Source organism: Polypterus senegalus, chromosome 12 (assembly GCF_016835505.1).
Source record: "Polypterus senegalus isolate Bchr_013 chromosome 12, ASM1683550v1, whole genome shotgun sequence".
Lineage (NCBI taxonomy): Eukaryota > Metazoa > Chordata > Cladistia > Polypteriformes > Polypteridae > Polypterus > Polypterus senegalus.
The window spans coordinates 50547904-50570615 of NC_053165.1; the positions used below are offsets into that span (position 1 = coordinate 50547904).

General features: G+C 37.5%; 1 protein-coding gene across 6 annotated transcripts in view; it reads left to right on the forward strand.

Moving 5' to 3' along the window:
• Positions 1-22712, forward strand: part of grip2b (glutamate receptor interacting protein 2b) — a 435329-nt gene that overhangs the window by 151200 nt on the left and 261417 nt on the right. The gene's annotated exons all lie outside the window — the stretch shown is intronic.

Genomic DNA, 22712 nt, shown 5'->3' on the forward strand with positions numbered 1-22712 from the left:
ACAGTTAACTTTGTGAGCTGGAATGTTAAAGGCCTGAATCACGAATTAAAGAGAAAGAAAGTACTCTCTCACCTAACAGGTTTAAATGCTAAAATAGTATTTTTACAGGAGACCCACTTACTAAGCAAGGATCAGTTCCGGCTGCAAAAGACTGAACTGGCCAAATGTTCCATTCTAGCTTTACAAAAAAAAAACTAGAGGTGTGGGAATTCTCATACATAGAACAGTCCCATTTGTAGCATCAGATGTAGTATTGGATCCTGAAGGGAGATATGTGATGGTCATGGGAGACTTATCTAACTGTAAAATGATTTTGATAAATGTTTATGCACCTAATGTTGATGATAAGGAATTTATACAAAATTTATTTGCATCCATTCCCAATCTGAACACTCATAAAATTATAATGGCTGGGGACTTTAATTGTGTTTTAAATCCACTCTTAGATAGGACTTCTACCACATGGGGGGAGGCGCGACAACTAACACTGCAAAGATAATTACAAAGTTTATAACTGATCACAACTTATCAGACCCCTGGAGGTTTTTAAACCCAAACTCAAGAACATATTCTTTCTACTCACCAGTACATCATTGCTACTCAAGAATTGATTATTTCTTTATAGATAATAATTTCTTGCCTTTGATTAAATCTTGCAAATACGATGCTATTGTTATTTCTGACCATGCACCTCTGATCTTGGAGCTAAAGTTACTATGCCCCACACACTCACCTCGCAGATGGCATCTCAACCCGCTTCTATTAGCAGACGAGAATTGTACAGAATTTATACCCAAACAAATTAGCTTCTTCCTAGAGACAAATACATCCTCAGAGATTTCTGCAGGAATACTCTGGGAAACTCTTAAGGCCTTCTTAAGAGGACAGATTATCTCATATCTTTCCCACAGAAATAAATTAGAAACCAAGAAAGTAGCAGAGCTAAAAAGCGAAATTACTAGAATAGATGAAGAACATGCCAGACTTCCAAGCGAGGCTCTACATAGGAAAAGGCAGGCTCTGCATTCAGAACTAAACCTCTTGACAACTAAAGAAACTGAACAACTAATTTTAAATCCAGACATCATTACTATGAACATGAGAGAAAGCTAATAAGCTTTTAGCTCAACAAATTCACAAGCAAGAAGTCCGCAACGCAATCCCAGTAATCACCAACACGAACAGAGAGAAACTCATCGACCACAAAAATATAATGCACATATTCAGAGACTACTATAAATTCATATATTCTACTGAGTTTAAAGAAGATAATGCACAATCTAATGCATTTCTGGATACATTACAGATACCACAAATAGACACTTTTAGTGTGGAGGAACTCGATAAACCTCTGGCGTTATCAGAATTACTAGATGCTATAAAGTCACTTCAAGGCGGGAAAGCAGCAGGCCCTGATGGCTACCCTGCAGAATTTTATAAGAAATTCTCTGCTCAGCTAGCTCCCCTCCTATTAGCAACATTTACAGAAGCCAGAGACAATCAAACTCTTCCTCAAACTTTTCGCCAAACATTAATCACAGTTTTCCCAAAACAAAATAAAGACTTAGTACAATGTGCTTCATACAGACCAATTTCACTTTTGAATAATGACATTAAAATACTCTCAAAAATCATAGCTACAAGGATGGAGAAAGTGCTCCCTTTGGTAATATCACAAGATCAAACTGGATTTATCAAGGGCCGACACTTATCTTCAAATCTTTGACGCCTGTTTAATGTAATATACTCACCAACTAAATCAAACACCCCAGAAATATTATTATCATTGGATGCAGAAAAAGCATTTGACATGATTGAATGGAAATACCTTTTTACTACATTGGAGAAATTTGGGTTTGGCCCGAACATTTGTGCATGGATCAAATTACTGTATACCAATCAAGAAGCTTCAGTTTGTATCAACAACATTTGTTCAGACTACTTTAAACTAGAACGTGGTACTAGACAAGGATGCCCTTGTCACCGCTACTGTTTGCAATCGCCATTGAACCACTGGCAATACACTGTTGAAATACTGATCAGATAAAGGGGATTATCAGAGAAGGACTGGAACAGAAAATTTCTCTATATGCAGATGATATGGTACTGTATATATCAGACCCACAAAATTCTGTGCCTGCAGTCTTAACAGCACTCACAGAATTTCAAAAGATCTCTGGTCTCAGAATTAATCTGAATAAAAGTGTACTCTTTCCAGTGAATTCTCAAGCATATAATATTAGATTAGATACCCTACCTTTTATCATTGCAGAACAGTTTAAATACCTCGGGGTAAACATCACAAATAAAATTTTGCCGTCTGCATGGAAAAAATTAAGCAATACTTGTGTAGATGTTCAACCCTTCATCTCATTCTAGCTGGAAGAATTAACACTGTTAAGATGAATATTCTTCCTAAGCTCCTTTTTATTTCAAAACATCCAATATACATCAATAAATCATTTTTAAAGCAATTAGATCTAACGATAACCTCACTTATTTGGAACTCAAAACATCCACGTATCAAAGAGCGACCCTACAAAGACAAAAGGCAGAAGGTGGCATGGCTCTACCTAACTTCCAGTTATATTACTGGGCAGCAAACATACAAGCTATAAAACCTGGACACAAATAGAAGAACAAACACAGGCTGGTCCCAATAGAACTAAAATCCTGCAGTACTTCTTTATATTCCCTGCTCTGTGTCCCAATAAATGCAAGTTATCGGCAATATACTAATAACCCAATTGTGCTTCACTCACTTAGAATATAGAACCAATGTAGAAAGCATTTTAAGATGGAGAAGCTTTTATCTGTGGCACCTCTGCAAGAGAACCACCTCTTTCAACCTTCAAACATATGCAGGTTTTAATATCTGGAAAAATTTGGGATTAACTTGCTTAGAGATCTTTATATAGACAACGTCTTTGCATCCTATGAACAATTACATTCCAAATTTAACATTCCAGCTACACATTTCTTTCACTATCTTCAAATTAGGAACTTTGTTAAACAGAACCTTCCGATTTTCCTCATCTTGCACCCTCATCCATGCTGGAAAAATATTGCTCAATCACAAGGAATCAGAAACCATTTCTGCAATATATAACATTATTTTACAGACCCTTTCAAAGATCCAAGAGGACACTGGAAAAAAGATCTCTCAATTAATATATCAGAAAAGGAGTGGAAAATAGCAATGCAGAGAATTCACTCGAGCTCCATTTGCGCAAAGCATACAATTATGCAACTCAAAATTATATATCGAGCACATCTGTCTCGACTAAAACTCTCCAAAATGTTTCCAGGGCAAGATCCAACCTGTGAACGCTGTAATCAAGTCCCAGCCTCACTGGGTCACATGTTTTGGGCCTGCACCAAATTAACATTATTCTGGACAAAAATTTTTAATTACCTCTCAGACAGCCTTGGACTCACAATCCCTCCTAACCCATTAACAGCTGTGTTTGGGGTTCTTCCAGATGGGTTTAAAGTGGAGAAACACAAACAAACTGTGATTGCATTCACTACACTTTTGGCACGCAGACTTATTCTGCTAAACTGGAAGAATCCTAACTCTCCACTTTTAAGTCAGTGGGAAACCGATGTTTTATACTATTTGAAATTGAAAACAATCAAATACTCAGTTAGAGGATCTGCACAGATATTGTTTTCAAAACATGGCAGGATCTAATCAGTAATATTTTAAAATAAGCTCTTAAAGCAAAGAGGAAGCAATTATTTCTGTATTTCTTTTTCTTCTCCATTCATCTCTATTGACTTATCAAACTTATCAATTCAGGTATCTTTACAAGCCTTAAATTTTACTCCGTTGGCCTTGCTCTCTCTCTCTCTCTCTTGGGGGGGTCGACTTGTTCTCAATTCTACTTTTTGTAAAAATTGATTGATTTGTATGGAATGATTGCAATAAAATTAATAAAATTTATTAAAAAGAAACAAACAGAAAAAAAGGCAGTGTGCTCCGTGCTTACTCTCTTAGTTGGGCGTTAGGATATCATAATCTCTTGTACCAATAGCGTGAGTTTTCCTCATGCGACTTATACTACTGACATTATAAAATGCCAGAAATTATACGGTAAAATCAAGTCCCGACTTATCCGCGGGAAAACTTATCTGCGAGTATATACGTTAAATATAGATTATCTGGGTCCAAAGTTGAGGTCTTCAAAGTAGGAAAAGAGCCATTTGTTGAGCAGAGCTCTGCCTCACTCAGATGTATATTCAAGATTGAATGCTGACTTCCCGTTCTGAGAGGTCTTAAATATTGTCTGAGGCAGGAGGGGTGGGACTTCTGGTCTGGAGGAGGAAGTGATGTCAGTAGTTCTCTGGTTGTTCCTCTTCTGGTGTATGAGCAAAAAGGGAGAAGGAATTAATGACTGCGCCACCTTTCAGTGGTACTGATTACCTTGCGGGAGCCTTGAAGATGCTCCCTAAGTGCAGTGCATGACAATTGCAAAAAGTAGGTTATCTGCCATTGGTGCAGTCACCTATGGGTTACATGTCCTGCCTCAGTTTTGTTTCCACCATCTCAATGTATTTTTCATGTTGCAGCAATTGCACACAGGTGTTTTAATGCCATGTGAAAATGCATACATTCAACAACCACATTGAAATGCACCTGATCAAACAACATACAGTAAAATGAATTTGTTTATGATTGGTCAAGGATGGTCACAGGGCCTAGAATGGTATCTTCATTAATTATTGTGTTGAGAGTTATGGGGAATTTAAAATAGGACTGTCAAAAGGCCTTGAATGATAGGTTCATGAATTATTGTATTGAGTCTCACGGAGAGCTAAAATCAGACTCCAGAAAAACAGTCGGATGGCTTTCCATCAGCCGACCCAAAGCCTCTTTGCCTTTTTACTTTGACACTATAGTCGTTAAAATGGCTTATTTGTGTTGCATTAAATTGCAACACACAGGGCTTATTTTGAAATGATTAGTACTAAAATTCTCATGTCTGAAAACAAGTTTAAGTTTTGCATGGAGCTGGGACTCCATTTTGGATCTGAATCTTTCTTTATTTAAAGCTAACTCCTCAGCAATCGATCCACATATTTTAAAGCTGTCAGTAAAATAAATGAGGACTGTGTAACTTCATGTAGGAGATCCATGACACTTATTATTTTACTCATACTGTAGCTCATACTGTGTTAATTCTTTCTGGGTCAGCACATCCAGAAAGTGGTAAATAACAGCAAAATGAAATCAGAAAATACTTTTCAAGTGCTCTAAAAGTAAATTGGTCATTTAGAAATAGACATAGAATATATGATGAGTTTTAACACCTAGCAAACAAATGTAAGCAACTAATAACTGGAGACACATTGGGCCTTTGCTGGTCATAAGATGTTATGTATGAAGTTGTTAGAAATGCTGTGTGTTTCTTCCTTAAACGTTGTTTTCGCTGTCAAGCAGTTCAGAAGGTCCTACCGAGGCTCGATTAACTTTATTGCTGTACTGTAATGAGATGGTAAAGTATATTTAAAGGTGTGTGTATAAAACGTTAGCTAAATACCTAACAAACAAAAATGTGTCAGAATTGGAAAATTGTCAACAATGTGCTCAATACTGTTATACACATTATTCCATTTGTAGTGGACAGAGGGAGCTTATGTCTGCTCTCCCTCTCTCTTTTTATTTCATTTTGTTCGAATATTACTCTGAAGGCAATTAGCTGGCACTTTATCAAATTTCACTCTTTCTTGAATAAGGCTGTAGAAGAAAAGTTAGACTTTGATCAAATGCAAGTGTGAGAAAGAGCCTTGCCAGTATTGATTTTGCAAGTGCCTGCTTTCATCTCGAGTGCTAGAGCCGTCCCTTATGTGTCTCATTATGTCTGTTACAGCTCACAGATTTTTAGACATGTTGTGCATATATTTTTCTTCTCTTGGAGAAAATGGATTTTATGATGCTATCATTATTATTATTAAGGAACTAGATTGCTTTAACTCACTTGGCCCCTAACACAGAGAATAAGTGCCTCATCTGTAATAGTGGCAGTTATTTTAGTTCTGATTTTTCAGCTATCATTCTGGTTTGCTTCACCACAGTTTTGAAATGCATTCTGTGTGCTTGGAAAAGATGGGTGGGAATGTCTTTGCTGATGTAACCATGAGCGTTTACATGTATCCATTAATCAATATTTTATGCTTTAAGTAAACGAGCAAGGACAGGGAAAAATCAATAAAAGTCCAAGGAGAAACGTATTCCAGTCGTCTCTGCTCTTCCAACCATAACACAATGTATCCCAACTGTGTGCTTACTACCAAAAAAACGACAAAAGAGAATTAACCTCCCCTCTTGTTAGTTCTTCCGGGGCTTTTCCCCTAATATCAGTGGTCCTTGTGAACCAGTGCCCCGTGGAGATTGTAAGAGGGGTATGCATATTGTAAGAGGGGTGTGGTACATTCGTAGTGTCCCCCAAACCCAGAATAATGGTAATGGAGCAATGGATATAGAAGTGCTGTTTTTATTACAAAATAAGACAAAATGAATAATGTGAGAGAAAAAAGTGCAAAAATAAACAGCCAAAACAAAAATACTTATAGCATTAAAGCCTATTAGTAAGATTGGATGATCTCCACCACACTGTACTGTGCACAATCACATGTTTCCCTTCCTGTCTCTTGCCCCCCTATCTCTCGCTCACTCCCTTACTCTGGCCAATAGGGCACTTGATGCACTTCATCTCCCCAACTCTAAGTCCAGGACACTACTGGTGTGATTTCGATTTAAACCAAATTCAGGATTAGTTTCCAGATCAAGGCTAGTTTTATAAAGTTTTAGGGCCACTAAGAAACAATATCCTCAGTCAGCTCTTGATTAGCAATGCATGCCTGTCATAGTCATAAAAGGGCAAGGTCTCTTAGGCAGTTTCAGGGCTGCCTTACTTAGAAAGGAGCAGTATGATTCCACTCCTTTGATTCAATCACCATATGCCACCGCCAGGAAATTTCAAAAATTTGAGGTAGCGTCATCCTTAGCAAAGACACCTGTGCTAAGTAAAATAGCAGAAAGAACAAGAAGAGCAGCAGCATCTGCTGAGCATAAAACACATCACAGAAGGCGATTAATTGATGAAGGCCAAGAAAGAATAAGCAGATAAGACATTGACACACATAGACAAGCAAGAAGTAATCCTGAATATGGCCTGATATGTTCTGGTAATTCAAAAATGTATAAGTTATATGTTTAATGTAATTCATCGTTTCTCAACCTTTAAGTATTTGCGACCCGAGTTTTCATATCAGTTTTAATCGCGCCCCCCTAACATTTTTTTGAAATGTAGATGCATATTTTATTATACCTACTTAACCTTTATCGACATTTATCTAACTGTATATTTATTGTTCTAGTATCAGAATGTAGTTTAAGTTAATTTGTTTTGGTTTCAACAGATTTTTTTTCATATTTTTGATTCTTGTTTTCTTTCGTGTCCCCCTTTTTGTTACTTTGCACCCCCCTAGGGGGGCCCACCCCACAGGTTGAGAACCACTGATGTAATAAAAGCACAATCCTGCAAGCCGATCTATTGATAATCCCTCACGATACAGTTCAGAGTGCATTATCAGGTATAACTATTGTGTTTATTAATTATTGTACGTGACATAGAAATAGGAAGAAAGAAAAATAAGAGTAACAACATCTAATGAGCGTCAAACAAATCACAAAAGACACTTAAGACAGAGCAATCAAGCCACAGGTGACACAAAGGCTCATAGGCATGCAAAACAAAATTCAGGATGCAGAATGCAAAAATAGGTATACAAGAGAAATGTATGCCAAGATACGAATACTACTTCAATACTTCACTACTTCATTACTTCAGTTGCATTACCAATGTGATCGCTGAGAAGCTGCATTTTTTATGGTGAAAACAAAACAATGCTTTGCCGAAATGGAAAGATTCAGCATGCTCTATATAAACCACCTTTATTTCAGGACTGCAGGTCCACATATTTCACTAATCTATACTAATAAAAGGCAAAGCCCTCACTGACTCACTCACTCACTGACTCATCACTAATTCTCCAACTTCCCATGTAGGTAGAAGGCTGAAATTTGGCAGGCTCAATCCTTACAGCTTCCTTACAAAAGTTGGGCAGGTTTCATTTCGAAATTCTACGTATAATGGTAATAACTAGAAGCTATTTTTCCCCATTTACTGTAATGGAGTTGAGCTCGAAAGCCGTGGGGGGCAGAGTTTCGTGTGACATCATCACGTAATCACGCATTTAGTAGAAAACCAGGAAGAGCTACAAAAAGCGCTAAAGAAAACATGCATTATATAATTAGGAAGGCAGCGAAACAATTAGAAGCGAGCGAGTGACATATAAAACCATATTCAGCGGCTCACGTGAACTGACGCAGTGCGCAGACAAAAACCAACAGTTCCAAAGAGTGCTGAACAAAAACCAAATTACACTGCTACGCTCAAATAGACAAACCACACGCCGTGGCACAATAGTAGAGCCTTCGCCTCTAGCGCCGACATCCGAGGTTCGATTCCTGAGAGGGGATGCACTAAGTATGTACGCGCGCTTCTCAATTCATTTTACCTTCCCCCTTGGTTTGAGACGTATGAAAAAATATGCGGTTAACGCGGAAAGACAGATCACCAATTGAAGCTTCATGAGTAATGGATACTTTATTCGCGATCAATGATTGTTTTGGTAAAGCCATACTCAGTGTATTAATTAGATGAACGGTAAAAAAGTAAGAGCGAGGGGAGGGTAACTTATTGAGGCACGCGTAGTGCGCGTCAACTCGATCTGAATTACGCGATCACATTCGAAAAAATATTTCTTTTCAAGTTCTATTTAGTCCATATGTGTCAAACTCAATGCCCACGGGCCACATCCGGCCTGGCGTGTAATTATATCCGGCCCGCGAGATCATTTTATATACTGTATAATTGTTATTAATGGCCCGGGGATATGAAGCGCTGGTAACACAATAAACTACAGATCCCATAATGCAGCGCTTCAGCTGCCTTGCCGAACACTTACCACGTTAATCAAATCTAGCTAGCCCACACGATGCCGAAGAGAAAAGGTGATTCTCAACATAGAGCCTTTAAAAACCGATGGGAGGCTGAGTATATGTTTACTGACATTGCTGGTAAACCCGTGTGTCTCATTTGTGGAGCTAATGTGGCTGTAATTACAGAATTTAATCTAAGACGGCACTATGAGACAAAACATCAAGATAACCTGAAAGACCTGAATGCAATGCACAAGATACAGAAAGCAGAAGAGTTAAAGAAGAATCTGATACTTCAGCAGACGTTTTTACCCGTACAAAATCACAAGTGATTTCAAGTGAAGCTACATTAATGGGAGACACAAATGCACCAGTGCAACTTGCCCCACTTTCCTTGTTGCCAAGTAATGTTGAACCAAGTCGGCACAACGGTGTTCCCAAATACGCACTTTGCTGATAAACTGAGCGCACTGCGCACTGAGTTCGCGGCGCTTTGGTGACTTTGAAGAACAAAAAAAGAATTTTGAGTTGATTCGCAACCCATTTGCCGTCGATGTGGAAACTGCACCTGTGCAGATTCAGATGGAGGTGATTGAGCTGCAGTGTAATGGCACACTGAACGCAAAGTACGATACTGCACGGCCCGCACAGTTTATTCACTCCATTCCCGTACAAATGCTCCAGCTCCGTCTACATGCGGCTCGAACCTTGTGCATGTTTGGTAGCACATATCTGTGTGAGAAGCTCTGGTCAGTCATGAAGACTAACAAAACAGCACACAGGAGTCGCCTCACTGATGAGCACCTGCAATCCATCCTGAGAATCTCCACAACACAGAACCTCACACCAAACATAAACGAACCTGTGGCCAAAAAAAGATGCCAGGCGTCCAGCTCTGATAAAATGACATATGAGCAAAGACAACTAAATGATTTGATTTGTTATTGATGAAAAGAACAAATTTTATTTATATTTCCAGGTTTTGTTATGCACCATGTTCATATTTGAATTTGTATAATTTTGACAGGATATATTTTTATGGAGAGCAAAATCTTTTGGGATATTCAAAATGTAAGTTTATTTTTTATATAAAATTACATAAGAGTAAAGAAAATTGAATGTTTGTTCTCTTAACGTTTACTTTAGTTATTTAAGGTCTGAGTTGATTTATTCCGGAATAATATTCTGTCGATTAAATAAAATTTCCTTCTATTTAAAATTTAAATAGAACTTGAACAGAAACGATAGTTCATAATATCCACGCAGACTTGCACGTAAGAGCAGGAGTCATCCATTTTAACAAACAGCGTATTGCACTGATACAAAATAGCCTACCCATTTAATTATTTAGGAATGGATAAATAAATTAAGATTTTGTACAAATAATGTTTTTCATTTTCTTCCTTCATGGATTCTGGCACCCCAGCAACAGTTGCTCGCACCCCAAAGACTGTATATATGTGTGTGTGCATATATATATATATATATATATATATGTGTGTGTGTATGTATATATGTATATATGTATGTATATATATATATATATATATATATATATATATAGGTATGTATATATGTGTGTGTATATATATATATGTTTATATGTATATATGTATGTAGATGTATATATATATGTGAATATGTTTGTGTGTGTGTATATATATATATATATATATATATATATATATATGACAGAAACACACATAACAGTGACAAAACAATTACATTGACAATCATGTTACTTTATTTTCAAAATGTTTCCTTTTCTTTTTCATTACTTCTTTAACACACTACTTCTCCGCTGCGAAGTGTGGGTATTTTGCTAGTATATTTATATATTGTAGATGGGGGGAATATGAAGACAGAGCAAGTTTCAAAATAGTTGGGGTGCCAACTAGGCAAACCATCTTTAATTCCTAAATTAAAACAAAAAACAGGTACACAAGACAGATATCAAGACAACACAGGCAATGTTTTTTTTTTATCTCCCTCTAGTGGTATTGTCTGGTACTACAGGTTTGGAGTTGTTTCTGAAAGTCAGTCTCCCAGGTCCAAATGAGACCCCACCTTATGGGAATGTCTCCCTTATATATCAGCCAGACCGGAATGGACATTTCTTCTCTGGATTTCTTCTCTGGATCTGGAAGGGGTGATTCCTCAGTGGTTTGAGGAAAAAAGGAGACAAGATTGTTAGCAACAGCACCCCCTCTTGTCCTGGGGTGGTACCACATGGCTTAGTTGAGCATTAAGGGCAATCCTCTGACATGCATGTGTGGAAAAAAACTATATATATATATATAGTATAGAATCAATTTCCCCCATTAGAAATAATGGAAACTGTATTCATCTGTTTCTAAACCCTAAATAATACCCATTTTGATAAATAATTTAATATAAAAATAACTCAATTAAAGGCCATAAATGATGAATTAAAACATGAAAACAATATATAAAATAGGTAAATTCTGTATAATAAAATAAAAATTGCATTTACTGACCCTTACTGAGGAGTGGTGATGTCCCTTATGGATGTCATAGTTAATAGATGAGGGTTATATATATAACCAAACACACTAAAATTAAAGTGAAAAAAAGCACTGAAAACACACAAGTGTAACACAAGATATGTTCTCACAGCGAGAGCGAGAGACAACCTGGGTGCACAACAGATGACGTTTATGCAAGCTGCGTAAGTGTCAGTTGCTGCTCCATTTTTTCATTGTGTGTGAAGTTCCAATGTAGAAGAATCGTTCAAAGTCTGGATCAAATTTCTCTGGAATTTAGAACGCTGTAATGTTCGAAGTTGGAATCGTTCGAAGTATGAGGCACTCCTGTATATACAGAATATAAGTGGTACAAAGAAAACAAGATGAGCTGTTTTACAAGGCCTTGGGCTCTGTTTAGTGACAGCTATGAAAAAAAAAAACTGAGAAGAAATAATCATCAGAACCAACATACTAGTAGAAATGCTCTTCTGAGGCACAAATTCCATTACCATCGGTTGAGGGTTCCGTAAGTAATACTAAATGCCTGTCTCTGCTTCTTAAATAGTTGGAGGGGCTAAAGGATTGGGACCTCTGAGTCTGAGGAGGAAGGGACCTCTGAACTGTTCCTTGAATTCATCCTCCATTCTAGCGTTCCTTAACCTTTATGTATTTGTGACCCGAGTTTTCATAAAACAGTTTTAATCGTGCCTCCCTAACGTTTTTTTGAAAGAAGCCCACTAATACCAATTTGTTCTTTTTTAAATTAATGATTTATCATAGATGCATATTTTATTATACCTACATAACTTTTATAATTTTTTTTCTAGTATCAGAATGTAGTTTAAGTTAATTTGTTTTGGTTTCAATAGATGTATTTTTCATATTTTCGATTCTTGTTTTCTTTTTTTCACATCTTTGTGCCCCTCTTTTTGTTACTTTGCGCCCCCCTAGGGGGGCCCACCCCACAGTTTGAGAACCGCTGCTCCATTCTATGAGTAAAAAGGAGGTGTTAATAATTGTGCCACCCTGCTATTGGTTACCTGTTATATATATATATATATATATATATATATATATATATATATATATATATATATATATATAGTCACAAAAGCCACAAAGAGTCATAGAAAGGTTTGGGGCAGCCACCCGTGTAATTTGGTTTCCTTGCTCCAAATCGTTTCTTTAAATGAATGAACTGCTCTGCACAAAACCGAGTCCAAAACGGAACTGAGGGAATAGGGAAAAGATGGAGGCTTTTAAAGGGGAAGACAGGAAGTGAAGTCAAAGGGGTTGGTCTCGTAAAGGTCTTCTGTCATTGGTGCGAGCCTGGACGTGACATCACAGGGGCCGGAGCCAGCAAGGTCTTCTTCCATTGGCTCGGTCCTGGAAGTGACGTCAAGTGGACCAGGTGGAATCGCCTTTGAATAGTCTGCAGGCAAGGGATAAAAAAAGTCAGTGCACTCTGCCACATCCCGGTATGTCTCGGAACTGCCCTTACTCAAGTCCTTTAGCTGCCTCCCATGAGCATGTGTGTGACAATATATATATATATATATATATATATATATATATATATATATATATATATATATATATATATATATATATATATATATATATATATATATATACAGTGGCTGGGAGTGGAAATGACGGCCCTACAGACAGGATGAAATTTTGGGGTGCCAACCAGATTGTCCATTTTATTATCCATGGGCAAAGCAAAGTAAACAGAAATGAAACAATGCTCTTCTGTGTGTGTCCTATATGCGGGAATTTAGTGAAATAAGGTGCTGGAAGTTTGTATTTGATGGTGGCAGAGCTCCGTCTGTTAGTTTACTTGAGCCAGTAACGATGCTTCCTTCCTTGACCTCTGGGGTGTTATGGCAGCTGCACCAGAAGGGGCACAGTGAAAGACCCTCCCTGGATGGCATATTATTATATACCTCAGCTTAGCCTGCAAAGAAGTTCTCCAATGCGTATGCATGGCAATAAATATATATATATATATATATATATATATATATATATATATATATATATATATATATATATATATATATATATATATTGGCGTCGGGCTGTGATGCTACTAGTTTTAAATTATTTTAAATTAGTGTATAAATTGTAAAAGTCTTGAAACAATAACAGATCCTTATGATTCAAATCTGACCTGAAAAGCCCCCTTTATTGTTACTGAAAGGTACTTCTTTCAAAGAATGAATGCCATCCATAACCAAGATTTATTACATTTAGCAAAGCTGAATGTTTATAAATTGTCGTATGTATGACAGATAAGCAACCATTACATGCAGATATATGAGCTCAGGCAGGTGCCAGAGCCAAAAGACACAACCAAGCATGCAGGTCACGCCGTCATATAAAAACCCTAGACTGTATTGTTTAAAGAGAGAATCTGGGGCTTCCTCGTCTGAATTTTCTAATTGCTTTGGGACCTACAGGTTTTCTTCAGCTTGATGTGATCTCTCCTGTTAACACTCGGTTGCTTTTGTAATAAATTATTTAATCCACTCTGGAGAAAATGGAAATGATATCGGCTCTTGTTTCTGCTGAGATTTACATCCTGCTGATTTACTGCCGACCGGTTATAGCATTTTAAATGAGAAATGATGGAGCTCTTTGTTCGTATCATCAAAGCATCACTTTTGAATAATGCCCCCTGTTTTTGCATTCATTGGGTAAAGGTGGATGTGACAGCACTGAAATTATGTCTTTTTTGCCACTGCTAAGTGCCATTTTGATTGGGATCATTTAAAAACTCTACAGTCTATGGAATAATAATGGATTCATCTATAAAATAAAGGATAATATAGTAAAGTAAAAATTTAAAAAGTTCCACTTAAGAGCATCCAATCTGCTAGATGGTGTTTTGGAAAAAAGAAACCACAGATGAGAGATATCATAAAGATCTTAATCACTTGTCTCTAATGCCCGTGGACACAAGATTATAGCTGTAACTCAATGAATGAGTAAAACAGATTGCTTAGGTAATTACCAGCTCATTCAGTGTTATTATGGAAGGCAAAAATGTCCTTTTCTACTTAAAATGTCTTAATAATAATAATAATAATACTACATTTGGTTTATATAACACCTTTCCCATGTTCAAGTCTTGGGTACCTAATCTAAATTTATGCTGTAGAGTAAGTCATACTATGTTATAACCTTATTGGTGTGAAAAAAGTGCTATATCGTGCCCGATGCGGCACAGACTGACACAGGCACATCTTCCCCGTGTCCCACAGGCCCAACACAGTCCCAAAACCACAAGTAAAGACACACAACACACTTCTTCTTCTGCCACCACTCCTCCTCACCAAGCTTTGTCCTCCTCCCACCCGACTCTGGCCACTGAGTGGTGGTTGCTGGCTCCTTTTATAGTTCACCCGGGTTAGTGCTCCAGGTGCTTGATCTCTGAGTTCCAGCTGCACTTCCGGGTGTGAGGAATATGTTGCCCATACAGGCTTAGGAGTCCCAAACACAGCGTCCCCTGGCAGTGCCTGCGGGACCCAACAGGGCTGCACCCTACTCCAGTTTCCAAACAAAATGCAGTTGGAAAAAGATCTGAATAAATTATAGTAATATTAAAATGAGAGCAACTCAGAAAATAGGCAATTGTATTCAGCATCCCAAAAAATAAAATACCTAAATAATGATTTAGAAATATGACTCCAAAAAGCAAATTAAACCTTAAAGGAATGGAAAATACCAATCAAATAACCAGTACAATGAAGCCAGTACAGGGGTAATGCATTCATAATATTTCATACTGTGCATACTCAGATGCAGAAAGCAGAATTATGTTTATATATAACATACTGTATTATATACAAGCAGTATTTGACCATCCTGAGACATCATGAGAATAAAAAGATTAATAGTAGTAGGTTGTGTTTTGGGTTTAGATGGTTATTGAACTGCTCAGTTTGTTTTCTTCAATCCATTTCAGCCTTTGTTAATTGCTAATGTGTACTGTCATGTTACAGTTTAATGTCTGTCGGTCTGAAGTAACTCAGCTCCCAGGAGACCGAGTTAATTGAAATTTGGTAAATGTGTTCCTCTGGGAAACTCAGCAAAATTCAATTTTCATTAAGATATCTCAAATAAAGGATGCAATACAAACTTTTGGAATTCAAAAACTCCAATTTTAAAAGTATCGACAAATCTTAAAATTTTGCGAAATATTCTGTGCAACCTCAAAGGCTGATTATTTTTCAAATTTACCTTGAGAGGGGTTATTTCCGCTTGTGCGTTTTCTTTCCTCTTTTACCTGACTGATATCTGCTCCAGACAATGAAAAAAGTCCTCAGTACAAGTTATTGAATTACTAGCATTATTAGCAATACTAGCAGAGTCGCACGAGCAGCCAGGAACCTCAGCTGCTGATACACTTGCAGGTGGACTTTGATGTACATTTTATCTTCAAATTCTTCTTCTTTTTTTTGACATTCTTCTTTTAAAGATGTCAAAAATTAAAAAATGATGGATGGATGGGCTATAATTAGCCATAGACTCTCCACAAGCATTGAATAGTAACACAGGAATTGATGCAATTTTCAGTGGAGTTGGAATCTGGTGTCCATAAAAGGCATTTCAACCTTTACAAACTTATTTGTGCTTGTTGTCTAATTACACGATATTGTAAAATGCAATTGCAAAATATGCATTTTATGTAGTCTGCTTATATATGTAATTATGTTCTACTAGCACTGTTATTTTTTAATATGACTCACTGTTACAAACATACTTAATAAATCAAATCTTTCCCTTTGATGAAGTATAGTAAATAAACAGAATTTAAAATACTCCAACTTTCCAAACAGTTAACAAGATCACCAAATGCACCTGAATGTTACTCCAAGAGTACAATTTCTGAATTTCTAAAGACTATAAATGCCATTATTTTTCATTTCGCTTTTCATAATTTAATGTTCGGATCTTTTTATAATTGATGGTGCAGTCGAAGCTATAAAGAACCCACAGGCTTTCATTTTTACGCATGTGATTGTCTGTGGACGACTAGAAGTTTCTTCCTCCAGCTATAAAATGAGGGCTGTTTTCTGCATGGATCAGCTCAGTAATAATATCAATCTGCACAGCTGAGAATTGCCCATTCTGATTAGGCGTGAAAAGCACTTCACGCATATTTCTTTCCATCATTCTGTCAGGATAAGTTATAATGTTTACAAAGGTCTGGGCCTGTCAGCAGTTTTTTTTTTCAGATTGCAGAGTTTAACCTCAGAGGTTGGAATGTAGAAGTAAATCACTAGCTTTTGATTGATTATAAAGATAGAGTTTTGAGTAATGATTTAATTACCTTGCTGAGTTACGTTCATAAGACTCGATCAGATCAGCTAGGATTGTCTTGCCAGTGTGCCTAGCTACTCCGAATCCAGTGAAATGTGAGAAAAGAATGTTTCCAATGAATGTACACTAACTAGGCTTTTCTTGTACATCTGGATTGTTGATATACAATATTTTCAATTTCTGAAGCCTCTTTAGAGCAAGGACAGCACAGTGGCATGGGAAGTAGCACTGCTTTCCTTAAAGTCTGAGAGATTTAAGTTTCAATTCCTGGCTTATGAATTACCTGTCTGAACTTTGCATGGTCGTCCCACATCTGGATTTATTTTGTTGTTGGATCTCAAAGTTTCCACCTCAGCCTCAAAGATAATGAGAAAAACTGTCACCATGAGTGACTGCACATATGTGGTTATCATGTCTTGTAAAGAGCTGACATCATGTCCACAGTTAGCTACTGCCCTTTATACGAGATTATCTCTTATGTATTTCATATTTCTTATAAAAACACTTTTATCTTTAAATCCTATCTATTAAAATTTTCTCCAGCTTTGAAATCAGCAAAAGCACAAAGTAGATTTTTAAATAACACTCACCAACAGTTTTTGAAATATTCACGCATTGTTGGCTCTGAAGTCTGAGGACTCCCTCTGGTGAACGTACTCAGTGACAATGAGGAAGATTCTTCTGTGGCAGTCTGGTCCAGCAATGGACAATCCACAATCCAAGGAGTACTCTGGCTAAAGGCCACTGTCAGATGTGCAGATGTCCCGTTTGGGAAACTACAAGGGCAAATTTTGATTTGATTTTTAAATCTGACATATTTTATTACTCCCTAAGAGGAAATTGTCTTTTCACGTTATATTTGGGGGTCAGATAGCTGGGTACTCTGTAGATAAAGAATGGTCATGAATTGTTAATTCATATTAATCCAAGTCCATTATTACTTCAGCCTGGTGGAGCCCTGCCATGTGAACAGATGAGGCTAGTGCTGGGCGATATGGAAAAATCATATATCATGATATGGATTATTTTATATCACAATAACGATATATATCACGATATACCACCCACAATAAAGTACGTTTCCAGTTATTCTCTGAAAAGTTTGACAAAAATAGCATTGCATACTTTTTTTTGCAACTTTATTTTGAAGTGACATTTAACTGAACTGTCACAAAACCACAAGATAGAGTTTCTTTGCGAAAAAGTTCATTTTTATTCTTGATTATCACTTATATAAAGGGTAGAGTATGCATTGCATAGCGACAAGACATTATCATTCATTTGTCTTAGGCTATTTAATGCAATATTTTCTGTAGTAATTGATAAAATTAGGTTAGAAACGATAGAAACGATAGAAGAGAAATAGGACGATAGACACTTTTCTATCGTCCCCACGATATATATCGTCATATCGCCCAGCACCAGATGAGGCCTCAATAGCAAGGCTGCCTAATCTAAAAAAGCAAGAAACTTTTATAAGTTAGGCTCGTTTACATAATATATTGAAAAGACAATCCAGCCAACCCAATCGGAGGAGAGATTAAAGGTAGAATCTTTAAACATGAACTTTGGCTTACCATTACCTAAAGATCCCAGAAAAAGTTAACATATTAGAAATCTTTGGAACATACATTGCAGAAGCTTCTTATTTAAAAATTCTTAAATAAAAAGTATTTATTACCTCATTGTTCCTTTGTTAACTGTTCTTAGTAAAAATAATCTTCTTATATAATACGCATACTGTGGCTGTCTGTTTGTCTATCTAGGATTTTAAATCACCTGCAGCTCACAAACCAGTTGAACTATTGACCTGAAAGTTGGTACACAAATACTACGTGACGTCTACTATCTGCTTTCGGGGTGACGATTGACCTCCAAGGTTATTCCTTTTTTTATTTTATTTTAGTGTAGAATCAACTCTCGGCAGCGGCCAGCAGGGTGGTCGTGCGGCACATGTGTACGGGCGCCGCTCTCACCCCTACCACTTTCGCAGTCACTTCCCCTACTTCTTCATATCTTAAATCATTGTTGAGGCAAATTGAAGACTTAAGTGCCAGCTTAAGTGAAAAATTAAGGAAAACATACTAAGTAATTGCAACACAAACACTGACTTAATCAGTTTTAACACAAAAAGATGCCAACGAAAGAAGAGAAGAAGCGGGCCGCTAGGGTGGAGAAAAGAAGAGCTGCTTAGGAAGCAACAAGCGCATCAACCTCTGAGCAAACAAATGCTAAATGTACAGAGAAAAAGAGTATGAAGAGTAACTGTGAATGCTCAAGTCAAGTGTATTCACTGCACATTATTGTGCAGTGCGCCGTTAATGGTACAAAATATCTTGGTTAAACAGGCAGGCACAGTTTGATGCATTTTACAAATTTTTACAGAACGTTTTTCCCTTACACCTTGCTACTCATGCTGCGACCCTCAACTGAATTAGGCAAGTCTGATGATGGAAGGATCTTTCAGCAGAATTGAAAGAGTTTTCAGTGCGACCAATCAGATTGCTGTAAGGGACTGAGCACACACATACCTTAGTTTTTAGTTAGGTAGATATTTTGGGTAGATGTATACCTTAATGTCCCTTGTGTTTTGTGGGTGGTTCTCATAGAGCTGGGGTCACCCTGCTGTCACTGCGTCTGGGACCAGTGGCTATATATTCTACCAGTGAAAAGGTCTCAGGAGCACCTCATTGAAGTTTAATTGAGTCTTTGAGTATCACTCTTTTTGTTTAGACGTTTTATTTATTTTGAATATTTTCCTTTGTTTTCTGATTCTCAAATATTTTACTATGCACTGGGATTTGTCTCCTTTGGATTGCCTTTTAGGCAAATCCTTTTTACTCCTTTGTTATTTTTGTGTTTGATAAAAAATATACCTTTTTATAAAGTTCCTTGCCTTGTATTATCTACCTGAGAATGAGTTTCTTACAGTTTATCCCTCTTACAAGTAATTTTGATTTAGTATGGAGCATAAAGAGCATTCTGAATTTAAAAAAAAAAAAAAGCAGTCTCCCCTTTTTGGGCCTGGTTAGGCCAAAGCCTAGAGGGGACTGGGTGGTCTCGTGGTCTGGAACCCCTACAGATTTTATTTTTTTTCTCCAGCCTTTGGAGTTTTTTTTTGTTTTTTCTGTCCACCCTGGCCATCGGATCTTACTTATTCTATGTTAATTAATGTTGACTTATGTTTATTTTTTATTGTGTCTTCTATTTTTCTATTCATTTTGTAAAGCACTTTGAGCTACATTTTTTTGTATGAATATGTGCTATATAAATAAGTGTTGATTGATTGATTGATTGAAAGCCAACTGTTGGTAGTTTTGAGTAAGCTGGACTGGGTGAGCCACTTGAGGGCTGGCCAATGAAGTTCTTGACCTGCTTCTATGATCTTTCTAAAAGGTCTTAACCCCACTTTTGTTTGTCAAAGATGCCAGTTTCTAACAGAGTAAGCCTATCTATTAGACAGTTAATAACAGCAAAACATATTTAGGAAGGCTCAGCCAACAAGAATTTAGTTTTTTTCTTGCCATGTTCTCTTTTTGATTGTTCCTCTACTTCATGATTTTCCTTTAAATAAATATTTCCTTTTTTATTGGGGACCCATTGAGGTTATTCCAGTTTGGAAAGAAAATAGGGATGTGCTCCTGTTATAATTATAATGCAAATGAATCCACATTTCAGATGAGCATCTGTTTTATCATGGAAGGGCCCTAGGGTGACCTCATTCTTACTTTCAGACTCTTTATTATGTAGACCTTAACAGAGGGTCCCAAATCCCTAATATTGCCCTCATATCTTTACACTCACCAGCCTGTCGCAAAGATGCAACTGCAATCCATAACTCCTCTTGTGGCCAATGTCAGGCTTTTCTATTACTGCGGCATAATAATTCCGTCTTTCTTTTATATCTATGACCCCAGGTAACAAGACAGAGTACCAAAGCAAGCAGGAGAGAAGGTTTACACTTTTATTTATGCATTATATATTAACTTCTAAATGTTCCCAAAACAAGAAGAAAAGCAAAAATTATACCAATATGACCTTGATGGATAGCAACCTGTCTTGCCAGGAGTGTAGGTATCCAATATGCCCAGATATGGCTATATCTTCAACTTAGCAAGCTGATTGGTCTCTGGACAGATGGAGTGAAAAGGAGAGACTTTTCTTACACTTCTCTATTAGCCTGAATTTATGCTGGTCTTGTGCTTGCTTGCTGTAGCTCCCGGGCCAAAGGGCGGATTTGGTGCATAGCCAAGTCCCCTGTCGTGTTCAGGTCTCATGCCCTTTGACCAGTCCTGTTTAGGCAAGAGTTATGTCCTTGAAACTTTGACCAGCTCATCTTTTCCTTATAGCCCTTGGGCATAGTCACATGTGTTTTTATTTTATTTTATTCTTTTTGTCTTGCATGCTTAGTTTATACTGATACTTATCTGATATTCTGTGAGTAGAACAGATTTTTATTAAGATCCATTACTGTGTCTGACCTGATAAAGTTTTCCAAAATACACAGCATACTCCATATTCCATGTAAAATCATCAAGAAAATCATACTGTCCTCATGGCTTCATCTAGTGCCAGTTTTACCACACCAGTTACTCTTTTTCATTGTATTAACTAATTGATTATTTAAAGAGTTGCTCTTGGCCTTGTGTCCAATGCTGCTGGGATAGGCCCAGTGACTCTAAAATGAAAATGCAGGATTTGAATTAGTTTATCGTCAGTTTGATTACTTAAAATATTCCTGCTTAAAAGAACACCCAGTAATATGCGTTTCCCTCCACTGAGTGGCATGGCCCTTCTGAACTTAAAATTCAAGACAATCACTAGATACCATTTGCATATTCAACGTGTGGCTTAAACCTTAGTCACTCTTTGCCTGCCTCTCACTTCTGTTTAAGCTGCAAATAGTGAGCTGTGTTCTTAGATATTTGGGACCATCTAGTAATCATGCAAGTTGTACCTGATCAGCAGTGGGGTATTCTTGCAAATAAGGACATCACTTATGCCTGGATATCTTTATAGCTCGATGAACACATGCTGAAACCAGTCAATCAATTAATACAGTGGTGAGGGAAGAAGTCTGGGGAAAATGGACCCAGATGGCCGCTCTATTATAATCGGAGCACGAACAGCTGGAGGTGGCTTACAATCAATCATGCAATGAGTCAGTCTGGCCCCAGAGACCTGTGGCATGAAGTATAGTTTTCTAGCCTCTGGGCTGTACACTGCTTTCTTTTTACCATTTATATGCACTGCTCTACCTAAAACCTTCCTTCCTTTTTTGTTAAATAGGAATACATTTGGAGTACATTATTTACTTATTTGGCTCACACCATTATCTCAGGCGGTTTACATTAGTGGCACAACTGGCTACATTTCTTTTTGTTTTTTTCAATTGGAGCAAAGGCGGGTGAGCGACTAGCAAATGGTCAGACGGTGTCAGTAGCTGGATTCAAACCCACAACCTCAGACTCTAAAGCTTTACTATGCCATACCTCTGCCATCATGTTGTACACTGGGAGACTTGTGAACTCTTTTGAGACTCTTCCCCAATGGGATGACACGCAGAAGCACGACTGCCATGTCTGTTGATGGTTGCTTGTCCTTCCCTGAGGTAAGCGCAGGTTTGCAGCACCACAGAAACAACTGTACACTGACTGTTGCCACATGCAAAGCGCCGGCCGCCGATGGGTGATGCAGGGAACATTATAACCTGACCCCGACCCGGCCTGTTTGCTGTGTCTGTGTATAGTAGAGTGGTGGATCCCACTACGATAAATAACCTTGCTGTTCCTGTTTCGAGTTAAATTAATCTGGTTTTGCTAAAGTACTTTAGCCTCGTCTGTGGGGTGCACGACAACATGTACACACAGTCACTAAGACATTTG